General features: G+C 43.1%; 1 pseudogene; it reads right to left on the minus strand.

Annotated features, from left to right (window-relative positions):
- Positions 1–290: 290 nt before the first annotated feature.
- On the minus strand, positions 291–10490 carry LOC149346549 (uncharacterized; annotated as a pseudogene).
- Positions 10491–12159: the final 1669 nt, after the last annotated feature.

Here is a 12159-nt window from a genome sequence, read left to right on the forward strand (position 1 = left end):
TGTGTTGAGTTTGTGATGTATTGGTGATGAAAATTGGCCACCGATTTTCTGATTAAGACGTGATGCTTTTTCTCCTGTTGAGATTCTGATGTATTTGTGGTGCATTTACTTTGAGTTCATGATACATTTCTGCGTCTTTTGTGATGAAGACTGGCAACTGATTTTCTGATTAAGATGTGATGCTCATTGTTTAGTTGTGATTCTGATTGATGCACTTAATGTATAATACAGTGGCAAAGTGCATCCAGAAATGAAATGACACTAGCCACCAACACTTGACAAACAAGAAATCTGGTTTCTTACTTTAATTCACGCGAAATCATAGACGAGAGCGAATTCTTCACCTGGACCACAGTAGTATCAAATTTGCCGCAGACGTATGCTGAAATAGAAAAAATTAAAATGACATAATGGGTACATACTGACGACAATGCAGAACTTTGACCATGACCTGCGCATGCACCATGTTCAACATTCAGTAATACTGTGATTGTGAAGGCACAATTTAAAGGTGCAAGATTTCTTGAAACTTCACATCTCTTGCTCTAACCACTGGTGTGTCAAAAAGGTAATTATCAAATTTAACTAGCTACCTAATTAGCATTGCTTCCAAAATAACTACCTTCATCTGTTACTGACAACATTCATGAAAAAATTGCCTTTCTACTTCGACCACCCTATTTTTAGAAATTTTTGGACGCATTTGCCAGAGCGCTTGATGTATATAAGCCAGAACAACACACAAGGGCGCACGCAGTATGAAGCTATAAAAGCACCTTTATATGGATATTTCATCAATAGAACATGATTTTTCGTAACTCATTCAATCACTTATTGTGCAAAGACGGTAGAAAAAAAACTGCTGCCTAGTTGATACGTTTAAGCTGAAAAGTGGATTGGGCAAGCTGATCCAACGCTAGAATGGAAAAAATGAGATGCAAAAAACGAAGCACATGCTAAACATTTCACTTCTTTCTTTTCAAGCATTCACTGACACACGCAGAAGAAATACACTAAGGAGCCCATCGAAACCCTTGGCAATCACATACAGATGCACACAATCAGTAATGGGACAGTATGTGAAACAGGGAGGACTGCAAAATGTGTCAGTAAATTAAGCCACTTATACTTTTGCTGTGCTTTTGCTACGGCCTTACTGACACATCTTCCAATACAACTTGCATCACATTCATGTTATTTGTTGCGTCATGGCTCTCTAGTCCATCTGCTTTTTGATGTCGGATAGCTGGTTACGTTCCTCCGCTTTCCTGCTCTTTTTCTTTGTGGTTGCCAAGGGCTCCGATTAATTCCTGGATGCATTCTTTGCATCTCAGTGACTACCATATATTGTTGATTATAAGTCAACTCTGGTGATAAGTTGACCCCCCAACTCACCACCCCCTTTGTGCAAAGAAAAAGTTAGGCTCTGAATTTAGGTTGGCGCTGCCACACCCTGCGGTCCTAGCTCGCCCAAAAAGTTTTTCAGAAAGCCGAGTCATAAAGAAACATCTATTCGTTCACAAGACATCTCTGACTCGTCGTCGCTTGTGAGGACACAGCCGCGATCATCATCTTATGAGCCACTGCTCCTGCTGGTCGTCGGAAGCGGCGCCGAGATGCTGCTCGTGGAAAATGACGTGCAGAAATGGCGAAAGGCACACAACAACACGCGAAAATGCTTCTCGGCTCATGTGACTGGTCACGTGTGGTCTACTTTTGGATTGGATTGGATTTGTAGCCACCCATTTGTATTAAACATTGCCAGCGCGCCCAGCTTTGGCTGTTTTTCAGTGGAATGCCCACGGTTTGTCGATAACAAGTTGCCATCGTATTAAAACAAACCTTTGGTGCATATCTCAATTACATTCAAAATTTTTTTAAGCAAATCCATTTTCGCACCGTGTCTGACAAGTATTATGGAATTACGAGCGCACGGGGCGTGATATTATCCGTGACTCAGAAGAAATTACTTTTGACCCCGCATATAGGCCGGCTTTAAGACTCCGATTATAAGTCGACCCCCCAACTTTGGAAGGACATTTAAAGAAAAAACGTCGACTTTTGCGCGGCAATATACGGTACATAAAAAAGTGATACATTGATCATGCTATTCCATTGGGAATTCTGTGCAATAAAATCAGCTGGTAGTCAGTGCACGTCTCTCTTGCCTTGTGTTCTTTTTCTTTGTGTTCGTTTCTTGTTTTGATTGCAAGCATTCCTAAAACATTTTATATGTACTATCACACTCAATATGACTCGCAATGTGAGAGCGTGTGGCCGCAATGCTTCAATGCACAGCACTGCCCGAAAGGAACACAAAGTATTTAGACGATGCTGGGGTTGCCCGAAAGGAACAAGAAGAGTATTTAGATGATGCAGGGGCAGGAGCTGATTATCACAATAGAAGAATCATGCTGCTTCAAGCAGCAGGATTCAAGCGCTCTGCATGCTGACCTCACCATGCATCCAGGAAGCATTCCGGCCACACGCTCAAGCGTTCCAAGTCATACTGAGCATGACTGTACCCCACAGTGTCTAACCAGCTTAATGCGTTCCACAGCTATTTCAATTTAAACTTGCTGGAACACACTGAAAACACTTAAAAACCTTCACCATGCGATCCTAGTGCGGCTGCATGTAAACAAATCAGGAACAAATCGATGCTGGCTTTGTGCTGAGCTCTCAGGGCAGTACTTACAAATGAGGGCATCGACACGCACTGGGTCCAGTGCCTCTTTGGGTGGGGCGCCCTTATTAACATTGCATCCTTTGCCATACAGGGACTTGCCCTCCATCTCATCCTTTGTGAATAACACACGCATCAGTGCCCTCGCGAATTTCGTCGGGGCACCACGACAGTGCGAGTGAAGTCTTTGCAGGGTGGCCTTCTCCACCATCACTCCACTGCCGATGTTCACCTGCACAATAAAGAAATCGAGATAAGAAACCTGGGATGACCTTATGGTTCCTTCCAACCTATATGATAGCCACGAGGCAAATAGTGTGTAAGCTGCGATTTAAAAGTGGGGGAAGAGAAAATTAAAGATGAACAGCTGCACAGCCAACAAGTAGTTTTTATTTCTACATAAGTATACTTCTAAAATGCAATCTCATGAGAATGTGCCTACTGTTAAGATGGCTGATAGTCCCATCTCTCATACCAAATCCATAAAAACAACTACTGTGCCTTAAAAATCGGTAAATTATTTAGCAGGATGCTACATGTCTAGTAGAGGCACTGCTCTTCAGCTTTGAAAAATGACGCCCCTAAGCTTATACTCAGAAAATTTTGCCCTGCGCTTTTGAGAATAAAAGTTTTGACAAGAAAAGATATTCACTTGCATGGCCGGAACACTGTGTGATAAAATTTTTAGCTAGAGAAAATGCTCTCAAACTCGTATTTTAGCGCCCTCTCCAGAAGCTGACTGTATGTGCGACAACACAACAGAATTTTTTTGTGCAGTTCCCATTGCAAAAAAAAAATGCGAAGCAAAGGGGAGGCTGAACAACACAGCTTGTCATACCAAAATGTCTATGTACGCCATCTGTCAGTCAACTGGTGTACAAACCTGTCCAAGCTTGCACATTTTACCACTGCATTAACAGGCTTCTACTGGTGCTCTGTGCACGAAACACTGGACAGGAAAGAACCATTCAGTTTTATAGTCAAGCTAGCTTTTGTTTTGCTCATTGTGCATACGACACAGCGTGCATACATGGGACCCAATCAGTTCTGTGAATTTTCGTCGTGCCCATTATCCAGAAAGTAGTTCCATATTAACGAGGCGCAAATATGTTAGAACAGATTGGTCCTCATAAAGATTGTCCACATTTCGATTCATCCATATTAAAAGGGCATGACTGTATATCAGACAAGGCAATAGAGCCATGCCTCGTTAATATGGACATATTGGTTCCTGAGACATATTGTTTGTAAAGCAAGTCATGCGTAATAATGTCCTGTGAAGAAAAAATTCTGAAAAAGAAAGCTAATTAAGGTCTGCTTCTGTGCATAGTCGTGGGCAGTGAAGTTGAAATTAGACAATCTGGGGCATTATTCTGGTAGCCATTTTCCTTTTAAATAATGCGGTGCAGTCTGAAGCATCTAGTGGTCCATTAGACAAGTGATGGCATCGCACTGTGCGATGGCACATCTGCTATGACTGTTCACATACCATGAATCACTAGTACATATGTGTACTAGGTGGGCTGACAGCTGTTTAATGCAGCAGAGCACAAGTTCCTGAGAGAGTTATCTTCACATTACTTCATGCGATATGACAAAGGGAAGAGATGCTGACTGGGCACCTCGGAAAACATGAAAAAGCAAAAATCGTGCCTTCACTCAGGCATTTACACTTTCACAATGCTTTAGAGCGTTCATAACACAGGGAAGGTCAAAGTTAGGTTCTTATCGTTGTCCAAATTAACACAAGAGACATACATGGACCCCAATGGAGCCCGGCTCCATGTAAGTTCGCCCTCTCCATTGTCAAGACAGCTAGTTTGCATATAAAGAAAGCGTAAATGCATTAAAAAATATTTGGGAGCCTGTAAAACTGTCCATAACTCTAATCCCCCACATAAATGGTAGTTCTAAAAACAGGGCATGACTCTATCCGTAGGTAACGATTTGCTCCCCTCTGAGAGTGGCAGCCATAGCCTTCAACATGTGGCTGGATACAAGAACTCGAGCTAGCAGAGAGAATGTAAATAAACCCCAGCTTGTAATAATATTATCATTCAACTGAATGAAGAGTAACACACTATTTTGTAGTTTTTGTAGCTTTGGTTAATCACTTGCCAGCACTGCTGTATCAGCACTTTTATAATCACATAATTGCTGTGTGTGAGGCACAATAATTAGTACTTGAAGCTGCTTGCTGTAGTTTTCTGTGTCAATATACTGAGTTATACCAAAGGATTTTGTGCAGCTGCAAAGCAGTGGCCTCATGTACTGCAATAGAATGGGTGTTGCAGATCTCAAAATACTACTTATTTATTTATTTGGTTTTTAGCCTAGAATTCAGTCTTAGGTCACAGCCATATTTCTGGCATCATGAGCACCAAAAGAAAAAGAAAAAGCATTTACCATCTCGGCTTCAGCGGTAGCGGCAGCTGGCGAAGACTCGAGGCGGCGGGTGATTTTTCTCAGACCCTTCACCATCTTGAAGGAATCTGAACACAGAAGGAAACAAACATTTAAAAACACACAGCAAGCACAAACAAAGAAGTCAGCTATCGACTTTTATAACTGGAGAAAACATTATTATATCACAAAATCAGGAGCAAAGCTAAGCTGTTTTTGTCCTGCGCTCTCATGGCAGTACTTGCAAATAAGTGCATTAGCATGCATTGTATACAGTGCCTTTTTTTGTGCACTAATGCAACAAGCGAAAGTGTCTTTTACTTCAAAGAGCAACTTACCGTAGTTGTTCTCCGCCACCTGCAAGCGCTCTTGCAGCTCTTTTACTTGCTGCTGCAACTGCTACACCTTTTTGTGGGCGTCGCAGGAGCATTCTGTTCCATTCTAAAGAGAGACGACACACCATCAAGCACCAGTTGAATTACCACTGTTGATAGTAGTGGCAGCTAGCATCCACTGCAATGCAGTTGCTATTTTCTGTCTTGTCATGCTTACACAACCAGCTGAACTCCCGAGTCACCAGGGTGCTTCAGAATAGGGGGACCATACCGGTTAAGGGTCCGCCTATTAATGAACAAACTCGCTAATGAATGTTCAAACAGAGCTGCAGCTAATAACCAAAGTGGTATCTTACCATAAGGAATATTAACTGCCTACAATTTCAAGCTGCACCATTATATGCGAAGCATGCATATGCAGTTACAGCTGCTAGGAATGGACAAGAAAAAAAATCATACCGTAAAAACTATTAACAAGCTATAAACATGACTGTTTAAGCAGGACATTGTGCAAGTCCAAAAGAAGCATAAATAGAACGCACTGGACTGTGAGCAGTAAATTATATATATATATATATATATATATATATATATATATATAGAGAGAGAGAGAGAGAGACGAAACGAAAAGGCAAGGAGGTTAAGCAGAAGCACAGACCAGATGGCTACCCTGAATTAGCGAAAAGGAAGAGGGGGCGTAAAAAGGAAAGCAACAGATGGGATAATTAGTTAGGATATCAGAAAAAGATGGGGTCTTTAAGGCAGTAAAACGCAATGGAAGACACAATGTGTCGCACAAGCACAACTGTCCAAAAATAGTTTGTTACAATGCCTTGGGGTTAATTAGTGTTTTATAACTGCAGTGTGGGTCACCAGTGGGTCATGTCACGTATTCATGCCGAATACTGTGCCAATACTGTGTGATTGCATGAATAGTGTGCTGCGTGATTAAGCCATGGGACAGCTTAAGTTTTTTCAAAGAGGCTGTGAAAAGTACACATGCATAAAGCACCGCAATGAACTAAAAGTAACGGCATCTCCTCCCTCCTCCTCCTATGCCAGCGTTCCTTTTGACTAATCCCAGGCGCTGACGGTGATGGCACCTAGGCCGGGGGCAGACAGCAGACACTCCCAACGCTCGCCCTTTGGCGTGAAGTAGACCGCATTCCCAAATGAATTTTTATTGTTTTCTGCCTCAGAGATTAAAAAACTGGACGGGAGATTAAAAAAATTAGTTACTCCAATAGCTAACCATGCCCACCTGTACTGCTTTATCGAAGCTTTCTGAATAGCGATCACTCTTATTGCGGTGTGCATGGTGGAAAAGGCGCCTACGACCGAGTTCATAATACTACAGTGGATATCCTCGGAGTTGTTTTCCTGAATGGCGCCTTTGCCCAATATCATTTGCAACTTAATGCTGCCAAGATTAAGTGGACGGCATGTGCTGTGGGCGTGAATATTTAGCTTTCTCTTTTGTTAGACACACACGTGCGGTCTAGGCTTTATAGGAACCGATGGTAGTGTAATGTTCCCGTTTTCAAGTGTAATCAGTTGTGCTTTTCAGGGTGTAATTGCCCACTCATCTTAACTTTTCTATTTGTAGTGCTGGAAAGCTTGGCAATTGTTTCGAAGTGACTATGCCATGGGTACAGCAGAGGCTAATGTTGAAAGGATCCAACTGGCCCCGGTCCCTTGCGTTTGTATGTAGATTGGTGAATATGTTACACAGTTGTGATCAGAAGAATTTTGATGTAGGATGAATTGTCTTAGTTGGTTCACGGCAACCACAATTGTCTCTATAATTACTGCTACGCATGAAGCCGCAGTACTGAATGACCCACTACAATGCTGTTTGTATGGTGATTGACCTCTTGCATCAGCATAAGCAATAATGGCTGATAAGAGAACATTAGCTTCCATCTTGTAATTCTCATGCATAATGCACAGCAGGCTGGACTACCACAGTAAATGAATTAAGGTTTGGTATGGCACAACCAGCGTCGGGCATCAAAAAATGTTTTGATGCCAGAAGCAACACAGTGCCATAGTTTTTTTTTGTTTTGATTTTACTGGTCTGCCCAAACACAGCCTCCACGTCTTTACCTGGGCTACAAATATGCTAGAGCACATGACTTGTGTAAGGAAAAGGTGCAGTGGACAGGAGTACTGCCATCACAAACACCTCAATGCTGCTACCAACCTTACCAACTACTCGAAACTTACTATCCTGCTCAGCTTAGTCATCAAGTTTTTCTGCCCCAATTCACCATAGCCATGGGGCTCTGCACTTTACAAATGTATTGCTCTCCTCAGGCAACCCCCATGTCACACAGAAGAAATTATAAAAAAATTGGCAGTGGTTTCGCTCTTGTTAAACCGGGTAAATTGCGTAATTGGCTGAAGCAAAGCTGTACAAGGTCAACGACGGGAGCTACGACGGCTCGAAACCTGTCGCAGTATTGCTTATGCAATAAAAACTGAATGTGCTGGCAAGTTTTGTCACCTAGCTTATTTACAGACTAGTTTGAACAGCCTTGTGGGTTTATGGGGGTTTAGCGTCCCAAAGCAATTCGGGATATGAGGGAGACCATAGTGAAGGGCTCCGGAAATTTCAACCACCTGGGGTTAACATGCGTTGACATCGCACAGTGAAGAGGTCTCTAGAAATTTGCCACCACCAAAATTTGGCCGCCATGGCCCACATCAAACCCACTTCTTTCGGATCAGCAGCCGAGCGCCGTAACCAATGAGCCACCGTGGCGGCCAAGCAGCCTTAGACAGTGCCCACCAAACCACATACTTCATAGAGGCTGGAGTCAGCTTTGGCAACACTGCTAAAGGACCACAGACACCTTATTTCAGCTGCGTGTTTTCTTCTTTCAAATGATGCTTTTCACATTAGAATGCACATGGTGTTTCACATGGTGTTTGCCTATGACCACTAAATTTTATAATATTAAATTACTTCTTGATGCTGCTTCGGTTTCATCAATGAAACGGTGGCTGTAACGCTTAGGAGTGTTTAGGTGATGTGAGGCATGGAAAAACTGAAACATTACTGCTGATATGTCGCTTCTTATTCCAGCTTTTGAAGCAGGTTGGCCTACGTGTTGAAACAGAACTAAGAATCAACAATTATACTGCAGTTGTTTTGTGCCTCAAATAACCTATAACACTCCCAACACATCACGGCCATCATTCCGCTGATGAAACCGAAACAGCATCAAGAAGAAATTCAATTATAAATTACTCAGAGGTAGCAAAAGAATGCCACATGGTGAAACATGCATCCTAGTGTCTAACGTATTCATTCTAAAAAAGAAAACAAGCAACTAAAATTAGATGTCTATTTTCCATTACTCCTGACTTGCAGAAAATTTTAAAACCAGCCGCCATCGTGGATCACTGGTTATGGTGCTTGGCTGCTGACTCAAAAGGCACGGGTTCGATCCCGGCTGCGGCGATCACATTTCAATAGAGGAGAAATGGTAGAGGCCTGTGTACTGTGCAATGTCAGTGCATGTTAAAGAGCCCCAGGGGGTCGAAATTATGCGGAGCCCTGCACTATGATGTCCCTTGTAGCCTGAGTCGCACGGGACATGAAACTGTATAAACCATAAATTTTATAACCCCATTACCACAAATAGTACTTGGAGCTTCTCTCCCAAAGCAAGTTTGGCTAGTGTGATTGCTGCGATTTGTGGTCAAAATGAAAGCAACACAAAATTTGCATGCCTGCATGTTTCATTGCATAATTACAAGACATAAAAACAGGGTGATGAAGGACCACATCTTGTTTCACGCGTCATGGATGACAATGTCTAATCAAGTAGTATACCTGCTTGCACACAGCCTTTTCATGCTTCTTGTTTCACATCACTCATGTGATAACACAGCTGTGTACAGTTACTTGATTGCAATGCATCTGTAGCTTACAGCATGCACATATACCTCATATCAAGTGACCTAAGGCACAACCTACATTAGGGGGCTTCCAGGCAATGTTGACATGTGTTACTCCACTAAAGTAAAGAAATTCTCTTCCTTCTATATTATGTTGCTTGAAAACAAACTCAGTTGCTAAATAAAGAGTTTCTCTTGTTAAATGTCTCAATACTTTGAAAAATAAAAATTAATAATTTCACACCAGGAAATATGCCTTTTATTCCTTATTCACAATTTCGTAATTACAAATTTAAGATGGCATGCTGATACGAGGCCGGTATTTTTTTATAAACAGTTAACGAAGACATCTAAACCATTCTCCCTAATCTCTTGTAAGAAAATAAAATTTCGCCGTCTTGACGCTTGGTAGTCAACCTACGCTATCATAAAAATAGGTACTGTTTACATGAAAACGTGTGCGTTTGAAAAATAAAAGCAGGCACAAAATCGGCTAGCAACGGCAAAGAATTCTAATGCTCTTAAATCTATCTCGCAGCTAACAACCTTTATGCGTTACAATCTGTAGCAATAGACTATAGATCACAGCAATGATTACGATGTGCTGACGTTATGTGGCCCCTTGCAATACAGAAAAAGAAAGCAGAAAGGGTTACTACTAAACGTCGACAATAATGGGTAGATTTACCTTCGGTTTTTTTGAAGGCGGCTCTTCACCTTCACTGCCACGGCTGTTAGAGGCGCCGGCACTTTTCACGGCCCGCGAACGTCGCCGTTCCATCACTTTCAGCGTGCCTGCGTTATTTTACCAGAAGAAATAAATCCAGAGCATTCGCGGTGCCTAGCAATAACGGTTGCAAACGCTTGCGCTTACCGAAATCGAGCAGCTCTGCTGTAGCTGGTGGCTCCCCAGCTTTCCAGTTGACGCTGACATGTGTGCCACGAAGCTCTTCAATAGCGTTCTCTTCGCTCTTAAGGCGGAAGCCGAGACTGACATCCACTATCGAACGCACGGGATAAACGTCCCATGATTCCTCAGTTGTCCACTTAATAAGTATGTGCGACATGGCAGAAGAGGAACAGAAGAGACAGAAGAGGAACACAAGAGGTGAAGAGAAGAAAAAGAAGCGGAATAAGCAACGCGTCCCGCCCGAACCGTGCTAACACGTGCTAACAGGCTTTGGCTATGACACGTACTTGCGATTCATCGTAAGACGAACACCGCAACTTTTACATTTCATTTCAAACAATGTACTTTATTTGCGTTTTTAGTATTTTATTTTAATTTCTGAGTTTTTGTGAAGAATAAATAAACATTGAACAGAACAGTAGCCGCTGGCCAGGGCACAACCCACGCTTTTTCGACTCGGACTGGATCACGTTTAGTTTCGATACAGCACCACAGCACTCTTGCACGTGATGAAGTTTGCGCCTTGCCTGCTCGAACAACTCTTTCTTTTTAACAGTATATCTTATTTAATCTTGGCTTGCATTCCTCTGTATTGAGGCTTCATTTGATAGCTACTGTTGCTGCTTCTAGCAGCTGCTTGGCAGTTTTTCCAGGGGGTTGAATTCGACTGCATGGCCGTAAGAATACAGCAGTGGCTTACGGGAACTTCGCGACATTTCTCAGGCTTGCTGGAATTGCTCATTGCATTTACACAGCGGAATAATGTATCATGAGACGTGCTATCATACCCACTCTACGCCGAGCGCGTGTAAACGAAAATAAAAGAGCGCTTCGGTGAGGCGACGGCGAGGCGTGTGCGTCGAGCAGACGACGCGGAAGCCTCCGTGGGCAGCAACAATTTTTTTAATAGTGCGCAGTCCGAAAATCTACTAAATGCTAACTGCTAGGTGACTAAATGGCGAAAGGCTGGAAGTGGCCGACTGCGGTAGGAATGCCGGTATAGAACAAACGTGCTGCCTCTTGCGGCCGCGGTCGTACGTGTGGCGGTGACAACCACTATACAAGTTTATCGAGTGACTCTACCAGCCCTATTTAAAAAAGGGTTCTCACTCCATCGCCCTCCCTACCGCCTATATATAACCCTACCCCCAATGCTACTTCCCCTTTCATTCTTCCCATCAGCCGTCCCCTCTACTATAATTGGACTTCTTCCACTTGCATGCGGGTATCTCTTTGCTGTGCTCTCTGTAACCACAGTACAGGGACCACAGTGTGTCCTTGTGAATCAGCCATTTATTTTTATAGGTACGTGTAGAAATGCCGAAGAGGAAAAAATATAAGCAGTATCTTTTTGATGCCGCATGTGAGGTGCCAACTCGTACGAGACACAGGCATAAATTACGAGATGATAGAGCCGAGCGTACTGCTTGCGAAATAGGAAGCAGTTCCAACGAATCGGACAGCGACAGTGACTCGCCGTTGGCTCCACTGTCCAGCAGAAGTGATGACAGAAGTTTGTTGTCTGCTTCCGTGACAACAGAAGAACCTAGTGATAGTGACGACTTGGCCGTGACCTCGGACAATGAGCGCTTGCACACTGCAGACGAAAGCCTGGTTGACATCTCGGACAGCTCGTCATCGAGCGACGACGACGGCTGCAACCCCGAGAATGAGGACGCTTCCGAAGCAAGGAACGAAATGGTAAGCCTCGCGGTAGTTCAGTTGCGAGCAGCTGTCTTGCTGCACTTGAATTCTAGAAGTAAGCCTTGCGCGTCCAGTTTTCGCTTTTTCGTGAAGCCTGCAGGACTTCATGTGTCTCATGTTGGAATGTCACGTTGAAGTATGTAGTAAAAATTTAGAAAATGACGCTTTTTAAATGTGCCGTCTTCGAGAATTGTGCCAGCAAATCACCGCCTTTG

The sequence above is a fragment of the Amblyomma mixtum genome, chromosome 4 (assembly GCF_055824585.1).
Source record: "Amblyomma mixtum isolate Tamu chromosome 4, ASM5582458v1, whole genome shotgun sequence".
In the NCBI taxonomy this organism is placed as follows: domain Eukaryota; kingdom Metazoa; phylum Arthropoda; class Arachnida; order Ixodida; family Ixodidae; genus Amblyomma; species Amblyomma mixtum.